This window comes from Saccopteryx bilineata, chromosome 1 (assembly GCF_036850765.1).
Source record: "Saccopteryx bilineata isolate mSacBil1 chromosome 1, mSacBil1_pri_phased_curated, whole genome shotgun sequence".
Taxonomy (NCBI): Eukaryota; Metazoa; Chordata; class Mammalia; order Chiroptera; family Emballonuridae; genus Saccopteryx; species Saccopteryx bilineata.
The window spans coordinates 402,328,263-402,350,593 of record NC_089490.1 but is presented as its reverse complement, the minus strand read 5'-3'; the positions used below and the strand labels follow the sequence as shown (position 1 = coordinate 402,350,593).

The 22,331-nt window shown below is 51.3% G+C and overlaps 1 protein-coding gene and 1 long non-coding RNA gene across 8 annotated transcripts in view; one reads left to right on the top strand and one right to left on the bottom strand.

The window, feature by feature from the left end:
• Positions 1 to 17,784: 17,784 nt before the first annotated feature.
• LOC136319018 (uncharacterized) lies at positions 17,785 to 19,346 on the bottom strand. Of its 2 annotated transcripts, none has more exons than XR_010728147.1 (2): positions 19,236 to 19,346; positions 17,785 to 18,108 (listed from the first exon to the last, which is right to left on the bottom strand). It is a non-coding gene; the product is annotated as an uncharacterized lncRNA (long non-coding RNA). The 2 variants fall into 2 exon arrangements; XR_010728146.1 differs by lacking the exon at positions 19,236 to 19,346 and adding an exon at positions 18,488 to 18,624.
• A 167-nt stretch (positions 19,347 to 19,513) lies between these two features.
• KMT5B (lysine methyltransferase 5B) overlaps positions 19,514 to 22,331 on the top strand; it is a 63,183-nt gene continuing 60,365 nt past the window's right edge. For 2 of the 6 annotated variants that reach the window (XM_066252251.1, XM_066252250.1), the window contains exon 1: positions 19,652 to 19,786. The gene's annotated coding sequence lies outside the window, so the exon portion shown is untranslated. Of the gene's footprint in view, positions 19,787 to 19,915; positions 20,081 to 20,406; positions 20,613 to 22,331 lie in introns of those variants that run through there. The other 4 variants (XM_066252246.1, XM_066252249.1, XM_066252247.1 and 1 more) reach the window with 4 other exon arrangements.

The following is a 22,331-nucleotide window of genomic DNA, read 5'->3' as shown; positions in this document are numbered from 1 at the left end:
TCCAAGCTGGTGAGCTTTGCTCAAGCCAGAGGAGCCTGCACTCAAGCTGGTGACCTCGGAGTCTCGAACCTGGGTCCTTCCACATCCCAGTCCAACACTCTATCCACTGCGCCACCGCCTGGTCAGGCTTAATTATTATAACATATTTCTCAAAAATTTGTATATAGTATGCCTACAATTATTTGTAGGATTTTAAATGTGCCCCTACTTCAAAAAGCTTGAGAACCGGCCCTGGCCGGTTGGCTCAGTGGTAGAGCGTCGGCCTGGCGTGCAGAAGTCCCGGGTTCAATTCCCGGCCAGGGCACACAGGAGAAACGCCCATCTGCTTCTCCACCCCTCCCCCTCTCCTTCCTCTCTGTCTCTCTTTCCCTCCCGCAGCCAAGGCTCCATTGGAGCAAAGATGGCCCAGGCGCTGGGGATGGCTCCTTGGCCTCTGCCCCAGGCGCTAGAGTGGCTCTGGTCGCAACAGAGCGACGCCCCAGAGGGGCAGAGTATCGCCCCCTGGTGGGCGTGCCGGGTGGATCCCAGTCGGGCGCATGTGGGAGTCTGTCTGTCTATCCCCGTTTCCAGCTTCAGAAAAATACAAAAGTTTGAGAACCACTGCCCTAGACTAATACACACGGAACACTTGTGCTTTTTTTTTTTTTTTTTTTTTTTATAGAGACAGAGAGAGAGTCAGAGAGAGGGATAGATAGGGACAGACAGGAACGGAGAGAAATGAGAAGCATCAATCATTAGTTTTTCATTGCGACACCTTAGTTGTTCATTGATTGCTTTCTCATATGTGCCTTGATTGGGGGGGGAAGGGATAGCGGACTGAGTAACCCCTTGCTTGAGCCAGCGACCTTGGGTCCAAGCTGGTGAGCTTTGCTCAAACCAGATGAGCCCATGCTCAAACTGGCGAACTCGGGCTCTCGAACCTGAGTCCTCCGCATCCCAGTTTGGCGCTCTATCCACTGCGCCACCGCCTGGTCAGGTGGAACCCTCGCGCTTTTAACAGCCCAAAATGGCGTAGGTAAGCACGCTGGGGGGATGCCAACTCCCTCACTCATAGCCGCATTTCTGTGCATTCTTCCACTGTGCACAACCGAACTATACTGCTACAAAAATTAGGGGATATTTCAAAATGAATATGAAGTGATAAAATATCCCCTAATTTTTGTAAGCAGTATAGTTCGCCCACGTGGTCCATAAGTACGACACTAACGACGTAAGCTGAAACACGTCTCAATTTTTAAAAGTTTTTATGGGAGGGAGCATTGTAAACTTGAAACATCATATGGTGAAACTGGTGTAACCCGAGAACCCCCTATATCTTCAAATATTTTTCTGCCTCTTTTCCTCCCTCTCTTTGTCCTGGACTTTTGTAATGTGTATATTAGTATACTTGGTGGTGTCCTACCGCTGCCTTAGGCTCTGTTCACTTTTATTCATTCTTTTTCCTTTTTGCCCCTCAGTCTGGATAGTTTCAACAGTCTAATCTGCAAAGTTACTGATTCTTTCTTCTACCTACTCAAATCTCCTATTGAACACCTCTAGTGGATTTATTTATTTATTTATTTTAATTTTTATTTTTTTACAGAGACAGAGAGTGAGTCAGAGAGAGGGACAGACAGGGACAGACAGACAGGAACGGAGAGAGATGAGAAGCATCAATCATTAGTTTTTCATTGCACGTTGCAACACCTTAGTTGTTCACTGACTGCTTTCTCATATGTGCCCTGACCGTGGGCCTTCAGCAGACTGAGTAACTCCTTGCTGGAGCCAGCAACCTTGGGTTTTAAGCTGGTGGGCTTTTTTTTGCTCAAACCAAATGAGCCCGTGCTCAAGCTGGCGACCTCGGGGTCTCGAACCTGGGTCCTTCCGTATCCCAGTCCGACTCTCCATCCACTGCGCCACCGCCTGGTCAGGCTCTAGTGGATTTATTTTATATTATTTTATTTTATTTTAGAGGGAGAGGTAAGGACAGAGGACGAGAGAGAAAGACCTTGAATTGTTCTTCCATCCATTTGTGCATTTATTGGTTGATTCCTAGATGTTCCCTGACTGGGAATTGAACCTGCAATCGTTGCACATCAGAACAACACTCTAACCAGCTGAGCTACTCGGCCAGGGCTCTAGTGAATTTTTTTATTTTTGTTTTATTTTTTTGTTTTTAGCAAGTGAGAGAGACAGAGACAGACAGACAGGAATGGAGGGAGAGATGAGAAGCATCAACTAACTCATAGTTGTAGCACTTGAGCGTTTATTGATTGCTTCTCATACGTGCCTTGACCGGGGGTCAAACCTGCAACCTTGGCTCATTAGAACAACACTCCAACCAACTGAGCTACCAGGCCAGGGTCCAAACTAAACATTCTGAAGACAGTACTATAAAGTAGTAACTCTGTAAGTCTGATTCTCCCACTCCTCAGGAATTGCTGAGTTCTGTGTGTTGAGGGCTGGAGCAGTTCATTTGTGGCTTTTCCAAACTATTCTTGCAAAGTGTGTATTTCTTGTGAGTGGTCACAGAAGTTTCTGTTTCATCAAATCTGTAGTAACCCTGACACAGATTTTTCTTAAATGTCTTCCTCCCCCCACCCCCTCAAAATAAATGAAAGTTCTGTCTCTTTAAACTCCCCCTACAGCCTTCCAGGGGAAACGGCTGCAGTTGGAAGGCTGGAAGCGAGGCAAGCTTCTGCTTCAGCTCCTCAGAGTGCTGCCAGGCCAGCCAGCATGCACAACCCCCACATTGTGGAGCACAAGAACCCTTCTGCCCCTCCTGAACCAACCAGCCACTCCAGGAACATGGGCCATTCTCTCCATAGCTGTGGCAGGACCATGAAGCAGAGGATGGTAGCTGGTCAGTGCCCACTTCTCTCTTACTAAAGAACCACAATTTCCCCCCACCTTTGTTTTATTCACTGAGAGGAGGGGAGGCAGAGACAGACTCCCACATGCGCTCCAACCGGGATCCACCTGGAAAGCCGACTAAGGGGTGAAGCTCTACCCATCTGAGGCTGTTACTCCGTCGTTGCTCAGCAACCAAGCTCTTCTTAGTGCCTGAGGCAGAGGCCATGGAGCCATCCTCAGCGCCCAGAGCCAACTTGTTCCAATTGAGCTATGGCTCCAGGAAGGGAAGAGAGAGAGAGAGATAGAAGGGGGAAAGGGAGGTTGTGGAGAAGCAGATGGGTGCTTCTCCTGTGTGCTCTGACTGGGAATCAAACCTGGGACGTCCACATGCCAGACTGATGTTCTACCAGTGAGCCAACTGGCCAGGGATAAGTTATTTCTAAATCAACAAACATACACATGTATATGAAACAATGGGCAAGTTTTGGAAGAAGATGCACTGAACTCTTAATAATGGGAAGGGGTGACAAGAATTGTTTGCAGGAAATGGGAAGAAATAAGAAGGTAAATTTTATTTTTTTTGAAAGAAAATAAATTTAAGCATTAACAGGAAATGACTAAACAATTATAAGCATCTCCTTCAGAGAAGATATAAATATTAATATTTTGGCCAAGCCTGGAGTTCTTCAGGAAGAAGGAAACATCTATCAGCTCATGAGCTTCCACTGAGTCCCTTCACCCCAAACATTTTCAGGGCCCAGCTCCAGAGTGCAAACAGAGCACAGGAAACAGGTGGAGAAGTACTTAGAAGTTAGAATTGTCTTCCACTTTCCCTTCCTTTCCCTTCCCATTGGGGACAACTTAGTCCAAAACCCATTAGGTAGGGCATAAAATAGAGGATGCTTTTGCAGGTGGAGGAGGAGCTGGGATGCTCTCGAGGTGGGTGATGATGGCAAGGCCAGACCAGTGAGGTGCTCACCTTGGGTGAAAATTGTAGGTGGGTGTCAAAGAAACTCAGTCATTCAGGTAACATTTAATTAATTTTTAGCCTGAAGTTAGAAGCAGGGAGGCAGTCAGACAGACTCCCACGTGCGCCTGACCAGGACCCACCCAGCATGCCCACCAGGGGGACCATAGTCTGCCCATCTGGGGTGTTTCTCTGCTGCAACTGGAGCCATTCTAGTGCCTGAGGCGGAGGCCATAAAGCCATCCTCAGCACCCAGGCCAACTTTGCTCCCATGAAGCCTTGGCTGCGGGTTGGGAAGAGAGACAGAGAGGAAGGAGAAGGGGAGGATGGAGAAGCAGATGGGCGCTTCTCCTGTGTGCCCTGACCAGGAATTGAACCCGGGGCTTCCACCGCCAGGCCAAGACTCTACTGCTGAGCCAACCGGCCAGGGCCAACATTTAATTATTTAAAACCATCAGAACAAGCACAAAATGTGTATCATGAACACAGTATGAAACTCAGGATCAATATCACAGCTTTTCTTTTGTCTCAGTCTCCAATATGGGTCAGCATGGCACTGATCGGTGTCTTCCAAGAGGGCGTTCGCACGGGGTACGCCTGGTATGGGAGGCCCCAAACTGGCCGAGGTCTGTGAGCTGTCCCCATGGGGAGCAGTCAGCATGGGGCTTTGGAGCCTGAGAGAGGTTGCATCCCCACAGAGGGCAGCTCCGTGCAGAGTATTAAAGCCCCAGCTGGATGAAGCGGACACCCACGTAGTCATGGCCAGGTGCAGGAGGTTGGATCCCAACAGAGGTGAGCATAGTGTTCCTAAAGGAAGGGAGACCAGAGCAGATGGCTAGACCCCAGAAGGATTGAAAAGAGCTTCCCAGGCCCTGGCTGGTTGGCTCAGTGGTAGTGTCGGCCCAGCGTGTGGAGGTCTGGGGTTTGATTCCCAGCCAGGGCACACAGGAGAAGCGCCCATCTGCTTCTCCACCCTTCCCCCTCTCCTTTCTCTCTATCTCTCTCTTCCCCTCTTGCAGCAAAGGCTTCATGGGAGCAAAGTTGGCCCAGGTGCTGAGGACAGCTCCCTGGCCTCCACCTCATGCGCTAGAATGGCTCCGTTGCAACGGAGAAACACCCCAGATGGGCAGAGCATTGCCCCCTGGTGGACATGCCAGGTGGATCCCAGTTGGGTGCATGCAGAAGTCTGTCTGTCTGCCGCCCCCCCCCCACTTCTCACTTTGAAAAAATATACAAAAAAAAAAGAAAGAAAAGAAAAGAGCTTCCCAAAGGCTGTGTGTGTCCCGACCTCAGTTATGGGCATCAGAGGATGTTGAGGAGGGCATTTGTGTTGTGCTGTGTGCTGTAAGTCAAGCTGTTTGCTGGTGGCGTTCAGGCCTCTGCTCTCCTTCCTGACGTTTCCTCTGCTCCTTCTATCAATGACTGAGAGTGTGTGTGTGTGTGTGGGGGGGTAAATATCCAGCTCAGGTTGTCAGTGTGCCTGTCCCTTCTGCCATCTCTTTCACTTCTTGCTTCATGGTTTGAACTTCTGTTGTTAGATGCATAACCTTGAAGGATCGCCTTGGCCTGATAGCTCAGTTGGTTAGAGCATCGTCCTGAAGCATAGAGGTTGCTGGTTCAATCCCCAGTCAGGGCACATACAGAAATGGATCTATGTTCCTGTCCCTCTCTCTTTCTCTCTCTCCATTCCTCTCTCGCTAAAATCAAGAAATAAAAAATAAATTAAAAACAAACCATTAAGGATCGCTATGTCCCCTCTATGAAATGACCTATTTTTTCATTAGGGAAATAGCTTTTCTGTTGCTTTGGTAGTATTTCTTACCCTAAAACTTACTTTCCTATCGATACAATAAGTATATCCATCTCAGGTTTCTCTGTACCAGTGTCAACGTGGCCTGGTTCCCCGTCTCTTTGCTCTAACTCTACATGTGTCTTTTTTTAATTATTTTTTTTAATTTATTCATTTTAGAAAGGAGAGAGAGAGAGACAGAGAGAGCGAAGGGGGAGGAGCAGGAAGCATCAACTCCCATATGTGCCTTGACCAGGCAAGCCCAGGGTTTCGAACCGGCAACCTCAGCTTTTCCAGGTCGACTCTTTATCCACTGCGCCACCACAGGTCAGACCTCTACATGTGTCTTTATAGATAAAATTGACCTCTTGTGGATAGGGTATAACTGCACTATTTCTTAAAATACAACTTAACTATTACTACCATTCAGTTGAGAACTTTATACAATTAAACCTAATGTGATCATTGATATGTTGAGGTTTATTATTATTATTTTTTTTTGTATTTTTCTGAAGTTGGAAACAGGGAGACAGTCAGACAGACTCCCGCATGCGCCCGACCAGGATCCACCTGGCACGCCCACCAGGGGTGAAGCTCTGCCCACCAGGGGGCGATGCTCCGCCCCTCCGGGGCGTTGTTCTGCCGTGACCAGAGCCACTCTAGCGCCTGGGGCAGAGGTCAAGGAGCCATCCCCAGTGCCCGGGCCATCTTTGCTCCAATGGAGCCTCGGCTGTGGGAGGGGAAGAGAGAGACAGAGAGGAAGGAGAGGGAGAGGGGTGGAGAAGCAGATGGGCGCTTCTCCTGTGTGCCCTGGCCGGGAATTGAACCCGGGACTTCTACACGCCAGGCCGACGCTCTACCACTGAGCCAACCGGCCAGGGCCTCCTTTTATGTATTTTAATGATAAGATATATAAGACAAATCAAAATAAGCAGGGCAAAGGAGACTTGAGTGGCAAAACTCAGAGGGAAAACGCAGAGAAGCTAACGTTAAGGAGCAGTTGCACAGCCGAGCCCTGCTCCTCACCGCCACCCTTTGGGGTAGGGATCACACCACCCCATTCCACAGATGCCCTACGGACCCCGAGGCAGGAAGGTGCTGCTAGACTGCCCTGAGTCTGCAGCAGGAGCTAAAAGAACATAGCAACAGAAGTGGCTGTTCTCCCAACTCCATCTGGGGCCTTTCTCCACCCTAATGCGGCAGACCCAGGGTATAAGTGGCATTTCAGACTGGCAAATTCAAGTCCTCTGTTTAGTTTAGTTTTGTGTTGTGTGTTGTTGTTTTTTCAAATTAAAACCTTTTTTTTTTTTTTTAGAAAGTATTTATTTTATTTATTCATTTTTTTTAACAGAGGAGAGAGAGAGGGGGAGAGAGAGAGAACAAGGAGAGAGAGAGACAGAGAGAGAGAAGGAGGGAGGAGCTGGAAGCATCAACTCCCATATGTGCCTTGACCAGGCAAGCCCAGGGTTTCGAACCGGCGACCTCAGCATTTCCAGGTCGACGCTTTATCCCACTGCGCCACCACAGGTCAGGCTTAAAACCTTTTTTTAAGAACAGTTTTAGATCTACAGAAAAAGTGAGCAGATAATACAGAGTTCCCACATAGGTGCCCTACCCACCCCCACAGTTTTCCGTTAGAAACATCTTGTATCAGTGTGACGTATTTGCTACACTAAATGAACCAATGCCGATAAGTGTTATCACCCGAAGTCCCTAGTTTCCATCCAGTTTTGCTCTCTGCGCTGTGTTGTTCTGTGTATACACCACTGTGGTGTCATGTAGAGCAGTGCCAGGCCCGAGAGTCCCCTGTGTTTGTTCTCTTAGTTTGCTGTTCCCTAAATCAGTGGTCCCCAAATCCCGGGCCGTGGACTGGGACCGGTCTGTGGGCCATTTGGTACCGGTCCGCAGAGAAAGAATAACTTACATTATTTCCATTTTATTTATATTTAAGTCTGAATGATGTTTTATTTTTTTTTATTTTTTTTTTTTTTTAATTTTTTTTTTTTTATTTATTTATTCATTTTTTAGAGCGGGGAGAGAGAGAGAGAGAGAGAGAGAGAGAGAGAGAGAGAGGAGACAGAGAGAGAGAAGGGGGGAGGAGCTGGAAGCATCAACTCCCATATGTGCCTTGACCAGGCAAGCCCAGGGTTTCAAACCAGCGACCTCAGCATTTCCAGGTCGACGTTTTATCCACTGCGCCACCACAGGTCAAGCCGATGTTTTATTTTTAAAAGATGACCAGATTCCCTCTGTTACATCCGTCTAAGACTCACTCTTGACGCTTGTCTCGGTCACATGATACATTTATCCGTCCCACCCTGCAGGCCGGTCTGTGAAAACATTTTCTGACATTAAACCGGTCCATGGCCCAAAAAAGATTGAGGACCACTGCCCTAAATGACACATGATATTGGGAAGTACACCTTTCTCTTCTAATTTTTTTTAAAAATTTTGTATAAGATATATTATTTCTTCCATAAATACATACTAGATTTGATAAGCTTCCATAAATACATCCTAGGCCTGGAGGGTTTTATTTTGCTTTATTTTGGTGTATGTGTGCACGTGTACGCCTTTTCATAATGAATTCATTTACTCTGATAGATTTAGGGCTATGCAAATTCTTACCTTTTCTTTTCTCTTTCTTTTTTATTCAGTGAGAGAAGGGGAGGCAGAGAGACAGACTCACTCATGCACCCTGACAAGGATCCACCTGGCAAGCCCACTAGGGGGTGATGCTTTGCCTATCTGAGGCCTTGATCCATTGCTCAGCAACTGAGCTCTTCTTAACGCCTGACACCGAGGCCATGGAGCCATCCTCAGTACCTGAGGCCAACTCACTCCAATTAAGCCATGGCTGCAGGAGAGAGAGAGAGAGAGAGAGAGAGAGAGAGAGAGAGAGAGTGAGAGGGTGATGGGTGGAGAAGCAAATGGGCGCTTCTCCTGTGTGCCTTGGCTGAGAATTGAACCTCAGACATCCACATGCTGGGATGATGCTCTACCATTGAGCCAACCAGCCAGGGCCTATTTTTTCTTAGTTATAGTTTTTTTCTAATTAAAAAAATTATTTTATTTTTATTTCTTTATTTTTGATTTTATTTATTGATTTTACAGAGAAAAGGAAGTATCAATTTATAGTTGCTCCATTTCAGTTGTTCATTGATTGCTTATTGTATGTGCCTTGACCAAGCAAGCCCAGGGTTTTGAACCAGTGACCTCAGCATTCCAGGTCGATGCTCCATTCTACCCACTGCACCCCCAGGCCAGGCAAAAAAACCATTATTTTAGAGAGAGAAAGGAAGGGAGTGAGAGAGAGAGAGAAACATCAATTTGTTCTTTCACTTATTTATATATGCATTCATTGGTTGATTTTTGTATATGCCTTGACTGATAATTAAACCTGCAACCTTGGCGTATCAAGATGACAATACAACTAACTGAGCTACCCAACCAAGGCTAGTCATAGTATATATTTTTTTGTTTTTGGGTTTTTTTTTTTGCATTTTTCCAAAGCTGGAAATGGGGAGGCAGTCAGACAGACTCCCGCATGCGCCCGACCGGGATCCACCCGGCACGCCCACCAGGGGGCGATGCTCTGCCCCTCTGGGGCGTCACTCTGTTGCATTCAGAGCCACTCTAGCGCCTGAGGCAGAGGCCAAGGAGCCATCCTCAGCGCCCGGGCCATCTTTGCTCCAATGGAGCCTTGGCTGCGGGAGGGGAAGAGAGAGACAGAGAGGAAAGAGAGGGGGAGGGGTGGAGAAGCAGATGGGTGCTTCTCCTGTGTGTCCTGGTGGGGAATCGAACCCGGGACTCCTGCACGCCAGGCCGACGCTCTGCCACTGAGCCAACCGGCCAGGTATATTTTTATCTTTTAAGAAATATGCCCAGGTCCTGGCTGGTTGGCTCAGCAGTAGAGTGTTGGCCCGGTGTGTGGAAGTCCCAGGTTCAATTTTCAGCCAGGGCACACAGGAGAAGCGTCCATCTGCTTTTTCACCCTTCCCCCTTTCCTTCCTCTCTCTCTCTTCCCCGCCAGCAGCCAAGGCTCCATTGGAGCAAAGTTGGCCCCTGGCGCTGAGGATGGCTCCATGGCCTCCGCCTCAGGCACTAGAATGGCTCTGGTTGCAACGGAGCGATGCCCCAGATGGGCAGAGCATTGCCCCCTGGTAGGCATGCCGGGTGGATCCCGGTTGGGTGCATGTGGGAGCCTGTCTGACTGCCTCTCCGCTTCTAGTTTCGGAAAAATACAAAAAAAAAAAAAGAAATATACCCAGGCCCTGGCTGGTTAGCTTAGGCAGTTACAGCATCATCCTGATATGCCAAGGTTGTGAGTTCAATCCTTAGGGCAATATGGGAAGCAACCAATGAATGTACAACGAAGCAGAACAACAAATAAATGCTTTTCTCTCTCTCTCTCTCTCTGTATCTCTAAAAATCAATTATAAAAAATATATGCCCATTTTACATAATTTGTCAAGTTTATTAAAATTAACTTGTGTACAATATGTATATATATGGCTTGTATTCTAAATAAATAAAGAAGGCTTAGAATTTGGCCATAAGACAAAGAACTCAGTTAAAAATTGGCAGAAGATTTGTAAGGACGCTTTGCCAAAGGAAGATCTACAAGTGGACAATAAGCACATGAAAAGATGCATAACATCACTCATCAGAGAAATGCAAATTAAAAAAAAAAAGACTCCCCAGTCCGTCCCAAACGGCGGGGACAGTAAGCAGTCATGGGTCATAACTGTCGGTGAGGGAAATACAAATACAGAAACGGAGAAACTAAAATGAACCCGTGACGTTAGATTGGAACTGGATTGAAATCGGTGTTTATATTTAGATATAGAAAGAGAGATATAAATGTATTTACAGATATATATGTATACATAGAAACATGTATATTATATATTTACACACGTACACACGCAGACACACACACACAGACCCTGGCTAGGCCCACCGAGAGGGCCGCGAAGCAGTCCCCCACCGCGGTCCTGCGCACGCCTCACGCAGAGTGTGGCTCTCCTTGAAGGAGCCATTGCTCCTCGGAGAACTGACTGATCACGAGGCTGGGTTCGAAGAACAATGGAGACCTATTAGAAAGACACAGAAACCAGTTTGAAGAGGTTCCCACTGGCCCAATCTGGGGCCATTTCGGCAGCAAAATAAATCAACCAGGGCTAGTCATTGAGGTAGGGGTTGAATGCTGGCCCCCAAAAGATGTGTCCACGTCCTAGTCCCCAGAAACCTTCAAATGTGACCTTTGCAGGTATAATTATAAGTTAGGGATCTTGAGATGAGATCATTCTGGATGACCTAGGTGGACCCTAAAGTCAATGACAAGTGTCATAAGAAAAAGGAGACAGGGATTTGACACAAGACACAGAGGGAAGGCCACGGGAAAACAGAGGCGGAGACCGGAGGGATGTGGCCACAAGCCAAGGGAAGATGAGGCCCCAGAAGCTGGAGGAGTTGCGGAAGGGTCCTAGAACCTTCAGAGGGAGTGCAGCCCTGCAACACCTTCGTTTTGGATGTCTGCCCTCCAGGACCGCGAGAGAATAACTTTCTGCTGTTTTAAGCCACAATACAAAGGAGGAGACAGCCACCTTTCTCCGGGCTGAGCCATTTCGGGCTTGAGTGACTTCCTTGCCACATTCAGGGTCCTTGGTAAACAGACAGACCCTGTGGGGGTCTGTGCCTAGCATTGGGTCAGCCCAGTGCAGCTGCCTGTGGCACTGGGAGTGTGGGAGGGGCCTGTGCCTGGCCCGCGGAGCCACCATGTGTCCCGCTCCCAAGCACTTGGGGGACTTGTTTCCCCACTTGCCCCTCGGGATTCATCTGCACGTCCACTCGGCCTTGTTCTTGGAGACCTCCATCTCTCCAGCAAGTTCTCACTGATTCCCCTGGCTGTTTCAGGGCAACTTGTGCCCAAACTGAGGTCTAGTCTGGGCAGGAATTACCAGTGGGTCCAATCTCCTGTGGGTCCCTGAGGCGTGGGCACCACCGTGGCAGAGGCCTGGGGACCAGGGTGTACGTTTCGTGCCTGTGAATTGTGAGCACACAAGAACGAAGATAATGACTCCTGGTTGCTTATCCTTCCAGCCGGCTCACCGGCTCACGGGGGGCTTGCCACAGTTCCCCCTCGGACGGAAGGGCAAGACCGATCACGGGGAGATGGTGGGAGCCCCCTCTTTCCTTAGTGAGCCAGCTCCCTCCACAGTAAGGCCTCTTGAAACCTGGAGGGCCCCCACCTCTGAGACCAGGGTTTCCACCCCAAATGCCACAGCTCCGGCCCCAGGCACCTTCTCTGCCTGGCCACCCAGAATGCTCTACAGAAAACATCTCCACTCTTGACTCAGGAAACACCACCCCTAGGAATTTCCCAAGGACAAGCCAACAGCCCACAGTGTATCTGTGAGGTATGACAAGGGGACTAAAGGTGACAGGGAGAGCAAAGAGCTGACCCCGCCAGAACGACATAGATCTGGCCAGAGAAAACCAAACAAGGTCAACTTAAAATCCTGGTGCAGGCCGGACAGCAGCAGGGAGGGTGTCCTGGGGACGGATGTTCTCCCTCAAACCTATAAGGGCAGGAGCACCTTTTTCTTCTCCTTTAAATAAAACTCAGCACTGCCGCTCCTGACAGTGCCCGGATGGCAGGGGGTGGGGGGAGGGGCAAGAACCTGCAGGACCCTGGTCCGCACCTTGAACCTGGAACCTGCACTTTGAACCGGATCATTCCCAGAAGCGGTGTCTGGGAAACACCCAAGGAAAAATCATTTTGCAAAATTTGCCTGACCACAAGACCCGTCACGGAAACGCTGGAGAAGTTTTCACTGAGCAGGAACCCAGTTCAGTTCACTTTTCCCCCTCGTTTTCAAGTGTAGAACGGAGCAGCCAGAATTGGGGCTTGAAGGCTGCGAGTTTGCAGAGACCCGCACCTGGGCACGGCACCCCCACACGGGAGGTTTCCACCGCCCCAGAGAGTTTCCTGTGCGCCCCCCACCCCCGCAGCCATCTCACCCGCCCGGATGCAAATGACTCTTCAGGTTTCCAGCTCCATTTTTGATGTTGTTATTGTTCTAAACCAGTGATTTTCTTTTTTTTTTTTTTTTTTTTTTTTAATTTTTTTTTTAGAGAGGAGAGAGAGACAGAGAGGGAGAGAGAGGAGAGAGAGACAGAGAGAGAGAAGGGGGGAGGAGCAGGAAGCATCAACTCCCATATGTGCCTTGACCAGGCAAGCCCAGAGTTTCGAACTGGCGACCTCAGCATTTCCAGGTCGACGCTTTATCCACTGCGCCACCACAGGTCAATTAAGCCAGTGATTTTCAACCACTGTGCCTGGGCATACCAGTGTATCACAAGAATTTTTTTAAACATGCAATACCTGACTATGTATGTAGTCAGGAGAACTGACCTCTTGTCTCTTAGATTGTCAAATAAAAAAAGCGACAATAGCCTGACCAGGCGGTGGCGCAGTGGATAGAGCGTCGGACTGGGATGCGGAAGGACCCAGGTTCGAGACCCCGAGGTCGCCAGCTTGAGTGTGGGCTCATCTGGTTTGAGCAAAAACTCACCAGCTTGAGCCCAAGGTCGCTGGCTCAAGCAAGGGGTTACTCGGTCTGCTGTAGCCCCACAGTCAAGGCACATATGAGAAAGTAATCAATGAACAACTAAGGTGTCGCAATGTGCAACGAAAATGATTGATGCTTCTCATCTTTCCGTTCTTGTCTGTCTGTCCTTGTCTATCCCTCTCTCTGACTCTCTCTCTGTCTCTGTAAAAAACAAAACAAAACAAAAAACCCCAACAATATCCAGTACAGCAATAGCCAACTGGTGCGAATGAATCAAAAATTACACTTACATTTTTCTTTCTTTTTTTCTTTCTTTCTCTCTCTCTCTCTCTCTCTCTCTCTCTCTCTTTTTGTCATACTGGCAAAATGTTTTTGTGTGCTACAGAATTTTAGTAATTAGTTTATTCATGGCACGAGGTGAGGAAGGTTGAAAATCCCTCCTCTAAGACATCACATGTTTGGAATCAAACAATTTGCACTCCATGGTTCCTTGTTTCTCCAACCTCAACATCGTGTCTTTGAAGTTTGCCCTTGTTGTGGCGTGTAAGAGTCCCTTATTCCTTATTCTTTCTGAGTAGGAGTTCATCTGGTGGACAGACCACAATCTGTACAGCTTTTCTCTGGTTGATTGGCATTCGAGTTGTTTCCAGTTTGGGTCTGTTCTAAACGAAGCTGCCATAAATATCTTTGTAGAAAGAGAAAGAAAGAAAGAAAGAAAGAAAGAAAGAAAGAAAGAAAGAAAGAAAGAAAGAAAGAAAGAAAGAAAGGAGGGAGAGAGGGAGGGAGGGAGGGAGAAAAGAAGGAGGGAGGGAGGGAAGGAGGGAGGGAGGGAGGGAGGAAAGAAGGAGGGAGGGAGGGAGGGAAAGAAGGCAGGGGGGTGGAGGAGAAAGAAGGAAGAAGGGGAGGGGAGGGGAAGGGGAAGGGGAGAGACTGGAACAGATTATACCCTATTGAACACAACAGACCAGACACCCATAAGTCGACACTGGAACAAACCCATTCCTACGCTGAGAGTTTGGTGAGGAGGAAGGAGCATGGTCCATCTTCTCTGAGCACAGCTCCCCAGAGTACTGCCTATTACACAGAGAGACGAGCGGCTTCCCAGTGGAGGAGGTGAGCAGACACCCCTTCATCCAGGGAACACCATCGCTCACGGGCAGGGTGCATCCCTCACCACCTGATAGGAAGCAATGCGGACTCACTTCTGCGACTTTCTTGCCGAAGATCCTTGACCTTAATCCAACCACGAGGAACCATCAGAAAGCCTTCCCCTGAGGAACATACCTCAAAATACCTGACCTGCAACCTTTGGGAGGGCCAAGGTCATGTACGTCAAGAAAAGAGGGGGCCATGCTCCAGAGTGGAGGAAGTGGACGAGACCCACCAACCGAGGGAACCGGGCGTCGGGACAAGCCTCCTTGCCGTAAAGGACTTTATGAGAGTTGGTGGGGAAACTTGGGTGCGGTCTGAAGATTCCATGGCAGTGACCTAGGAAGGATGATTTCTGGAGTCCAGTCCTCGTTGTCTGGTCGTGCGGAGGGTGGCTCAGTTGGCAGGAAACACACGCTGATGTGCTGCTCAGAAGTCACTGAGCATCTGGGTGGCAACGGACTGTCAGGTGGGTAAGGAAAGGTCGTTTGTTATCATTGGAACCTTCTTGTAAGTTGGAAATTACTTTAATTTTTTTTATTGATTGATTTTAGAGAGAGAGGAAGAGAGAGAGAGAAACATCAATCTGTTGTTCGACTTATCTATGTATTCTTTGGTTGATTCCTATATGTGCCCTGAACAGGGATCAAATCACAACCTCAGCATGTGCGGACAATGCTCAAACCAACTGAGCTACCTGGCCAGGGCCGTAAGTTGGAAATTATTAAAAAGCAGTGAGACCCTGGGCCCTGGCCGGTTGGCTCAGCAGTAGAGCGTCGGCCTGGTGTGCGGGGGACCTGGGTTCGATTCCCGGCTAGGGCACATAGGAGAAGCGCCCATTTGCTTCTCCACCCCCCCCCTCTTCCTCTCTGTCTCTCTCTTCCCCTCCCGCAGCCAAGGCTCCATTGGAGCAAAGATGGCCCGGGCGCTGGGGATGGCTCCTTGGCCTCTGCCTCAGGCGCTAGAGTGGCTCTGAGACACCCTGGAGGGGCAGAGCATCGCCCCCTGGTGGGCGTCCCGGGTAGATCCCGGTCGGATGCATGTGGGAGTCTGTCTGACTGTCTCTCCCCGTTTCCAGCTTCAGAAAAATACAAAAAAAAAAAAAAAAAAAGCAGTGAGACCCTGGCAGGATGGCTCATTGGTCAGGCTTAAATTTTTTTTTAAATAATTAAAAAAAAGGGCCCTGGCCGGTTGGTTCAGTGGCAGAGCGTCAGCCTGGCGTGCAGGAGTCCTGGGTTCAATTCCCGGCCAGGGCACACAGGAGAAGCACCCATCTGCTTCTCCACCCCTCCCCCTCTCCTTCCTCTCTGTCTCTCTCTTCCCCTCCCACAGCCAAGGCTCCATTGGAGCAAAGTTTGCCCGGGCGCTGAGGATGGCTCTGTGGCCTCTGCCTCAGGTGCTAGAATGGCTCTGATTGCGGCAGAGCAACACCCCGGATGGGTGGAGCATCGCCCCCTGGTGGGCATGCCGGGTGGAACCCAGTCGGGCACATGTGGGAGTTTGTCTGACTTCCTCCCCGTTTCCAACCTCAGAAAAATACAAAAAATTAAAAAAAAACATTTTTTTTAAAGAAAAAAAAGAAAACATACAGGATGTTAGACAGTGGTGTATTCTAAGGAGAGAAAACAAGGAAGGCAGTCAAGGGGGAACGGAGGCTAGGAATTGGACCTGAGCGATGGGAAGGCTGTTTCTGAGAGGTGGAAGTGTGCACCTGCGCGCGCGCGCGTGTGTGTGTTCAAATTTCAGCCATGCTGTATTTGAAATGCCTATTAATACCAATGTGGCAGTGGTGGAGGAGGAGTCCAGGCTGGGGACAGGAATTTGGGTATCTTAATTAAGTACATAAACAATTTCAAAGCTATGAATGAGATTCTTCAGCAGGTCCAAGGGTTAGCACCTTCACACAGTGGAGAAGACCATGTAGACAGACTCCTTCATTTGCTCAGAATTACATGGCTGGCAAGTGGCAGAGCTGGGATTCGAACCTCGTACCAAGGCCGTGTGCAGCTGCCACAGGGTCTTACTGTTGGGGCCATGGGCAGGTCACTCGACTTTTCAGAGGCTTGGTTTCCTCAGCTGTCAAAGGAGAAGTGGGCAGTAGAGGGGCAGGTGGAAGCAAGGGTGTCACAGGGGGCCTGGTGGCGTGGTGCTCATGCAGGTGACCAGGGAGCCAGTAGCCACCCACACGGGCCACCAGAATGGTCCTGGGTATGCCCTGGCCCTGTCCCACCGGTCTCAGACACCGGCTGCCATCAGAACAGCCCTGTCTGTCTCCCAGGAAGGGATGGGGGACTGGGTGAGACTTGTGTGCAGAGTCCAAGAGCCAACCTATCACTTTACAACGAGAAGCCACCCGGCACCCTGCCTGGAATCTTGGGCTCAGTGTGACCTGTGGACTCTCCCTGTGGGCACAGGATCCCAGCAGGCAAATCCCTGCCCGTTGGTTGCTGGGTGAACCTGGCCTTGGAAGAAAGGACGTTGGAGAGTGATGCAGGGTTGGTGGGACCAGGCTGAGTCTCTGGAGGCCCCCCGGGCCCAGCGGGGGGGCTGGGGTTGGCTCCTCAGCCGGTACCCTGGCAAGGGCGCCACCTTCAGGTCTGCTCCTGGCTGGGCTGGCACTCGGGACACTTCCGGGGCTGGCGGAGCCCTTCTGCTGACTAGGTCTTTCTTTAGGGTTGTTAACATCTTTCCGCCTGTCCAGGCTGGGTGGGGGCCCCACTGCCTCTGTGGCTTAGTACTTCCACTCTGGGGCATCCAGAGGCTCACCATAGAAATGCCAATGGCTCCCGTCACATGGGGGCTGGGCAGGTGCCTGGCCACACCACTTCCTGTCTCCCCTCCCCCCACCCCTTCCAGCTGGCAGAGAGAGGCCTCCAGCTGGCCACACTCGTTGTAGAAAGTTGAATTTCTAGTCTCTCCCCGAGGACAACTCCTGCCTGTGCCCTCTGACCAGCTCAGCCCTGGCCTCCCTTGGTGGAGACCCCCCAAAGGCAGCAAGCCTTCTGCATGGCTAGATCCAGGTCGTGAGCCCCAACTCAGCTCTGCCTGCCTTGGGCCTCTCAGTGGCCATGCAGGAGGGCTGGTGGGTGGAAGGAAGCTCTGCTTAGGTTTGCTCACTGTCCTCCATGCCAGGCAGTGAGCCCGGCCTGCTCCCTTGCAAATCACTGCCCAGAATACTGTGCCTGGCACTGGGCAGGGCTGGGGTTTGGGTGCCAGTCGCAAGAGTCCGTGGAAAGCACTGCTGTGCTGGAATGGACTTTGGAAAGTTTGGAGTGTGGAGGGAACTGGCATTCAGAGCTATGAAGGGCTGCCTGTGCACAGTGGGACTTGGGTTCTGGGCATTAAGGCCCTGGAGGGTCCACACGGGACTGTGGCTGCCCAGAGGAGGCCGGTATGCATGCTTCCTCTGGGCATCCAGGGGGGTTGCAGGGTGGCAAAGGCTGTCTCAATGAGTATTTGGAGTCAGGCGCTACAACAATATTGGAAAGTTTAGTGATAAATCAGAAATTAACAAAACCAACACAATCATTTGTTAGATTTGTCTGCAAAGAGGAAAGTGACAGGGCCAATTCTGATGTCACAGACAACCAAGGCTTGGCTTGTACAGTGATGGAGCAAGGAGCACAAAGTCACAGGCTGGGTCTGCAGTCCTTGCGGTGGTCCGGCTCTCTGAGCTGAGCAGGGAATGGGGGTGGAAGGCGAGGCCCTGGAGGAGCTCTGGTTTTGAAGATCAAGTCCTGCTTCTGCCTGTTAGACACATATCCTCGGCAAGTCACAGTGCCTCGGTTTTCCATCTGTTGAAAGGTAATAAGCATCATGTCTACCACCCGCGGTCAAGGAGGCGGGAAAATGGGGTAAGCAGCCCCTTTGGTGTTAGTCGAATCACAGTCCTTGTGGCCATCGACACTCTCCCCTGACCGGTCCTTCATGGTGTGTCTGCTCGGTGCCAGGCCCTGGGGATGCAGGGGAAGCCAAGGCACAGCTGGGCTCTTCCTGGATGCTCCCTGCCTGCCCTGCCTGCCTCCTCTCTGCAGGAGCCACGTTGGGCCTCCCGCAGTTCTGGAAGACACCATTTCTTTCCCCTCCCATGGCCTTTGCTCTTGTTGGCCTCACATTCCCTCACCACGGCCTTTTCCTAACATATTCATACTCCAATCCCCTTTAGGTCTTTACCTTCCTGGGGACACCTTCCCAGCGTCTGCCAGACTGTGGCCGCCTCAACTCCTCCTTGATGTCTACGTTTTTCACCGCAGTACTGGATAAGGGCTCTTGCTGAAGCCCTGACTGGCTGTCTTAGAGCTCACCTAACCTCTCCGTGCCTCAGTTTCCCTCCATGTAACCTGGGAACCACAACGGTCTCATCTCCCGTGGGTTGTTGTAAGGAATAAATGAGATAGGGCACCAAAGCCTGAGTCTGGTGCCTGGTATCCAGTAAAGGCTGTGTCCGTGTTACTCTCATTATTGTTAGTGTGTGGTCTTTGTTATCCGACAACGGGACCCCCAAGGACAGGGCTTCTTCGCACGATCGCGGCCGGCCGCGCAGCTTCCCGACCTGCCTAGGCACCTCGAGGGGAGCGCATACTCGGGGCTGGCACCGCCCAACCAGGAGGGAAGGGGTAGCCCTACTGTTGCAAGCAAAGCCCGGCACACAGTAGGCGCTCAAGAAATGGCCAGTTGACCCTTAGCAAGGCAGCGCCCCGATTAATGCACGCTCACTCCCTTTCACAAGCCACAGTCGAACGCTGAGGCTGCCCACAAGGTCTTTAAAGGTGTCTCTGCCTCTAATGACACCCATTTCCACAACAAAGAAGCTCGTCTCCGTGGGGCCACCTCCCCTCGGCGCAGTAGACGAGGAGCCTGCCGTCCTCCCGGGCTGCCCTCAGTCCCAGGTTAGGCACTGTGCCCGCTGGGTGCACCTTACACGGCGGGTCTAGAGTGGGGGGCACAGACGACAGCCCCAGAACGAGGTGGCGCCCAAGGGGCGCACGGCGACGCCGCCTCCGGCCGCGATTTAAAGGGCAGCGAGGGGCGGAGGGATCCCTGCCGACTGCTCAGCACGGATCCCTCCGCCGCGAGAGGAGTGAGGCGACGGCTCGGTTCGTCCTTCCCAAATTCGCTTTTTGTCCCTCCGCCGCGGGAGCACCCGGCGGGGACTCCTTTCTTTCTCGGGTTTCTCCGCCTCCCCCCGCAGAGTCCCGTAAAGCAACAGAGGTGACTGGGCCGCGCGAGCCGCCGCGGTGTCCCTCCGCCCGGCCGAGGGCACTCCTTTTCGTGTCTTTCCACCGTTCCCGGGCGGCGTCCGGGCGGCTCACCGGGGGCGGCGACGCGACTGCGGCGCGGGCGGCGAGGCTCCGAGGCGATGAGGTGAGGGCGCCCGGGTACAGGAGGCGGCAGTGCGGCGCCGGTGACCCGGAACCCGAGCCTCGAAGCTGGCGGCTGCCTCTGGGACCCCGCGGCCGCGCGAGAGGCGAGGTGAGGCCCGGGGCGCGGGGGCCGCGGGGGGCCGGGGGGGGGGGGGGCGGTGCGATGGGGGCGGGGGGCGCCGGCCGCCGCGGGACTCATTTCCCGACAGCGGATGGAGCGGGCGGTGCTGCGGCTGGAGCCGCCATCTTGGATTTTACTCCATTTTTCTCTGGAATTATTTTTTGTTGATTAATTTTTTGGGGGGGACAGGAAGTGTCGCCCGGCAGCTCGGGCCCTCCCCCCCCAGCGCAGCGGCCGGGCTGAGGGCCTCGACGCGCCCCGAGGAGAGGGCAGCGGCCGGCGGTGAGCGGGGCGGCGGGCGCCGGGGCGGGGGGCGGCGGCGACGGGCGGGCCGGGGGCCGGGGCCGCGGGCGGGGCGGCAGGGCGGCCGGGGCGCGGGGCCTGCAGTGGGCGCCGCCGCCGGAAGGGAGCGGTAGCGGCCGCCGGGCAGCGGCGGCGCGGGGCCGGCCCGCGGCCGCACGAGGGGAGCAGCCCCGCCGCTCGCGATTGGGGGACTCTGTTTTCCCTCTTCTCCAATGGGCAGCCGGGCGCCGGCTCGCCCAATCTGCTCCCGCGGCCGCGCTCGACGGGGACTTGTTTTTGTTTGGGCTCGAGCCTCCCGGCCGCCCTCCTCGCGGGCCGGCCCCCCAGCCCTCTCCGCCCGCCCCTCGGGGGGACAGTGACAGCGGCTCCGGGTCCCGAGGACACGCGGGGTACCCTTCCAAGCGATTGTCCCTGTCCACGTCCACGTCCGAAGAGGCGGGTGTCAGCGTCGGAGAGGGGGCAACACGCGTGTTCAGGATGACAGCTCGACCCAACTTACTGGGATGCTGCTGTAAGAGGCGCGTCGGACCCGGAGAAGTTTTGCTCGCTCTCTGTGCGGGTCACTCGACCCGGCCCTGGAGCTCCTCCCATCCATCCAGTGGGGGAAACCCGAGGAATACTGAAGGGGTGAAAAGTGTTTTTTTAAGTTAATTTTTAAGAACTTGTCAAGTGAAATGCATCCTATGGGGGGGAAAAATCTAGAATAGTGGACAGAGGCACTGACTGGTGGTGACTCTTAATTTTCATCAGGACCCTTTTAGGTTTAAGCTATTTTGACGTCAAGTACAGGTAAGCAGAGCGTTATAGCTCTGCTCTGCAGGGTGATCAGAGGAGACAAGTGTCAGCTGAAACCTTTTTCTTTCGTCTTGAATATTGAGAACACGCCTGTCTCTTTTGATGGCTAGTAGTAAAAGCCTAAACGTTTTGAGAAGGGAGGGAGAAGTCACTTTTACTGGAAAGCAGTACAGATCATTAAACACATTGAAAAGTGTTCTTCAAGAATTACTTGTATCCGTAGTAGATACAAGTTCACTTTGTAGCCAACATTTAGCAACTTGAACCCTAGGTGTGGCCCTGACATTGTTGGGGACCCCTAGCTATAATCCAAGATTAAAGTCCAGGGATGCTTTTAATCTCAGCGTGTGTGGAAACTCGAGCCCATTTTGCAGTTTTTAATCTCTAAACCTTGTACCTGCTGCCGTCCTTTTCCAAGCACTAACCCCTCTGGGTCCCCATGCCTGTTGCCTTTTGGCCACATCCTGCTCAGCATTCCTACACCCCCTCGCCCCCCCACCCCCATTCGCACTCAGCCTTCAGAAAGGCCCTGGTGACAGTGTTACCTCCTGGTGAAACCTTCTGGTACATGCACAGGCGCAGGGGCTAGCCCACCCAGGAGAACACAGCTTTCTCTGAGTTCCTGTGCAGTGGTTACATTGAAGTATACCGCGCTGTTGACCTTCCCATCCCATCTGCTTTCTTGTGAGTTTGTTATTATTTATCTATCTTTAAGCAACTACAGAGGAGGTGCTCCACGGACACTTGATGAAAGTGTTAAATTTATTACTCCCCATGTTACCAAGTTTAATAGTTTGTATTTATTTTCCCCCCAAAATATATCCATTCTAATGTTATTAAAAACATTGTTGTCATTAGCAAGACTGCTTAGTGTGAAAGTGAAATGGACATTACTGATATTCTTCAGGAAGAGAGTAGAGCAGGGAAGTTTCTGTTACCTGTAAACTTTGAAATTGAACTCTCTTTCAAAGTCATTCCCAAGTGTTCTTTTGCTTATATTTTCATCTGTCTTCTGGTGCGCACTGAACTGCTTATGCTTTGAACTCGGCCTAAGAACCAGATAGCGGTGGGCAGTGCTGGAGGAGGTGGAGTGGGTGGGGGGCATGGCAGAGTACACATGTGAAGGAGGTGGGAGCAGGCTGTTAGCACATCTTCCAGGTTAGGCTTTTGTGGGTGGGGGGTGTTGGTTTGTAAAGTTCCCCTGGGTCATATAACTCTGGCATTGAATCTCACTTTATTTTACACAATTATCAATTTGTTACAGGACGTGAGTGCATGGCTGGATGGTGTTGCAAAAACATTTATTTGTATGTGTAGCATCTGAACAGCTCCCTGTCTAGAGGAATGCCCAGCCATGGCTTATGGGAGTGAATCCTTTCAGATAAATCACATACATTCCATTACTTTAGACTTCCATTGTTTTATTTTTTACTTA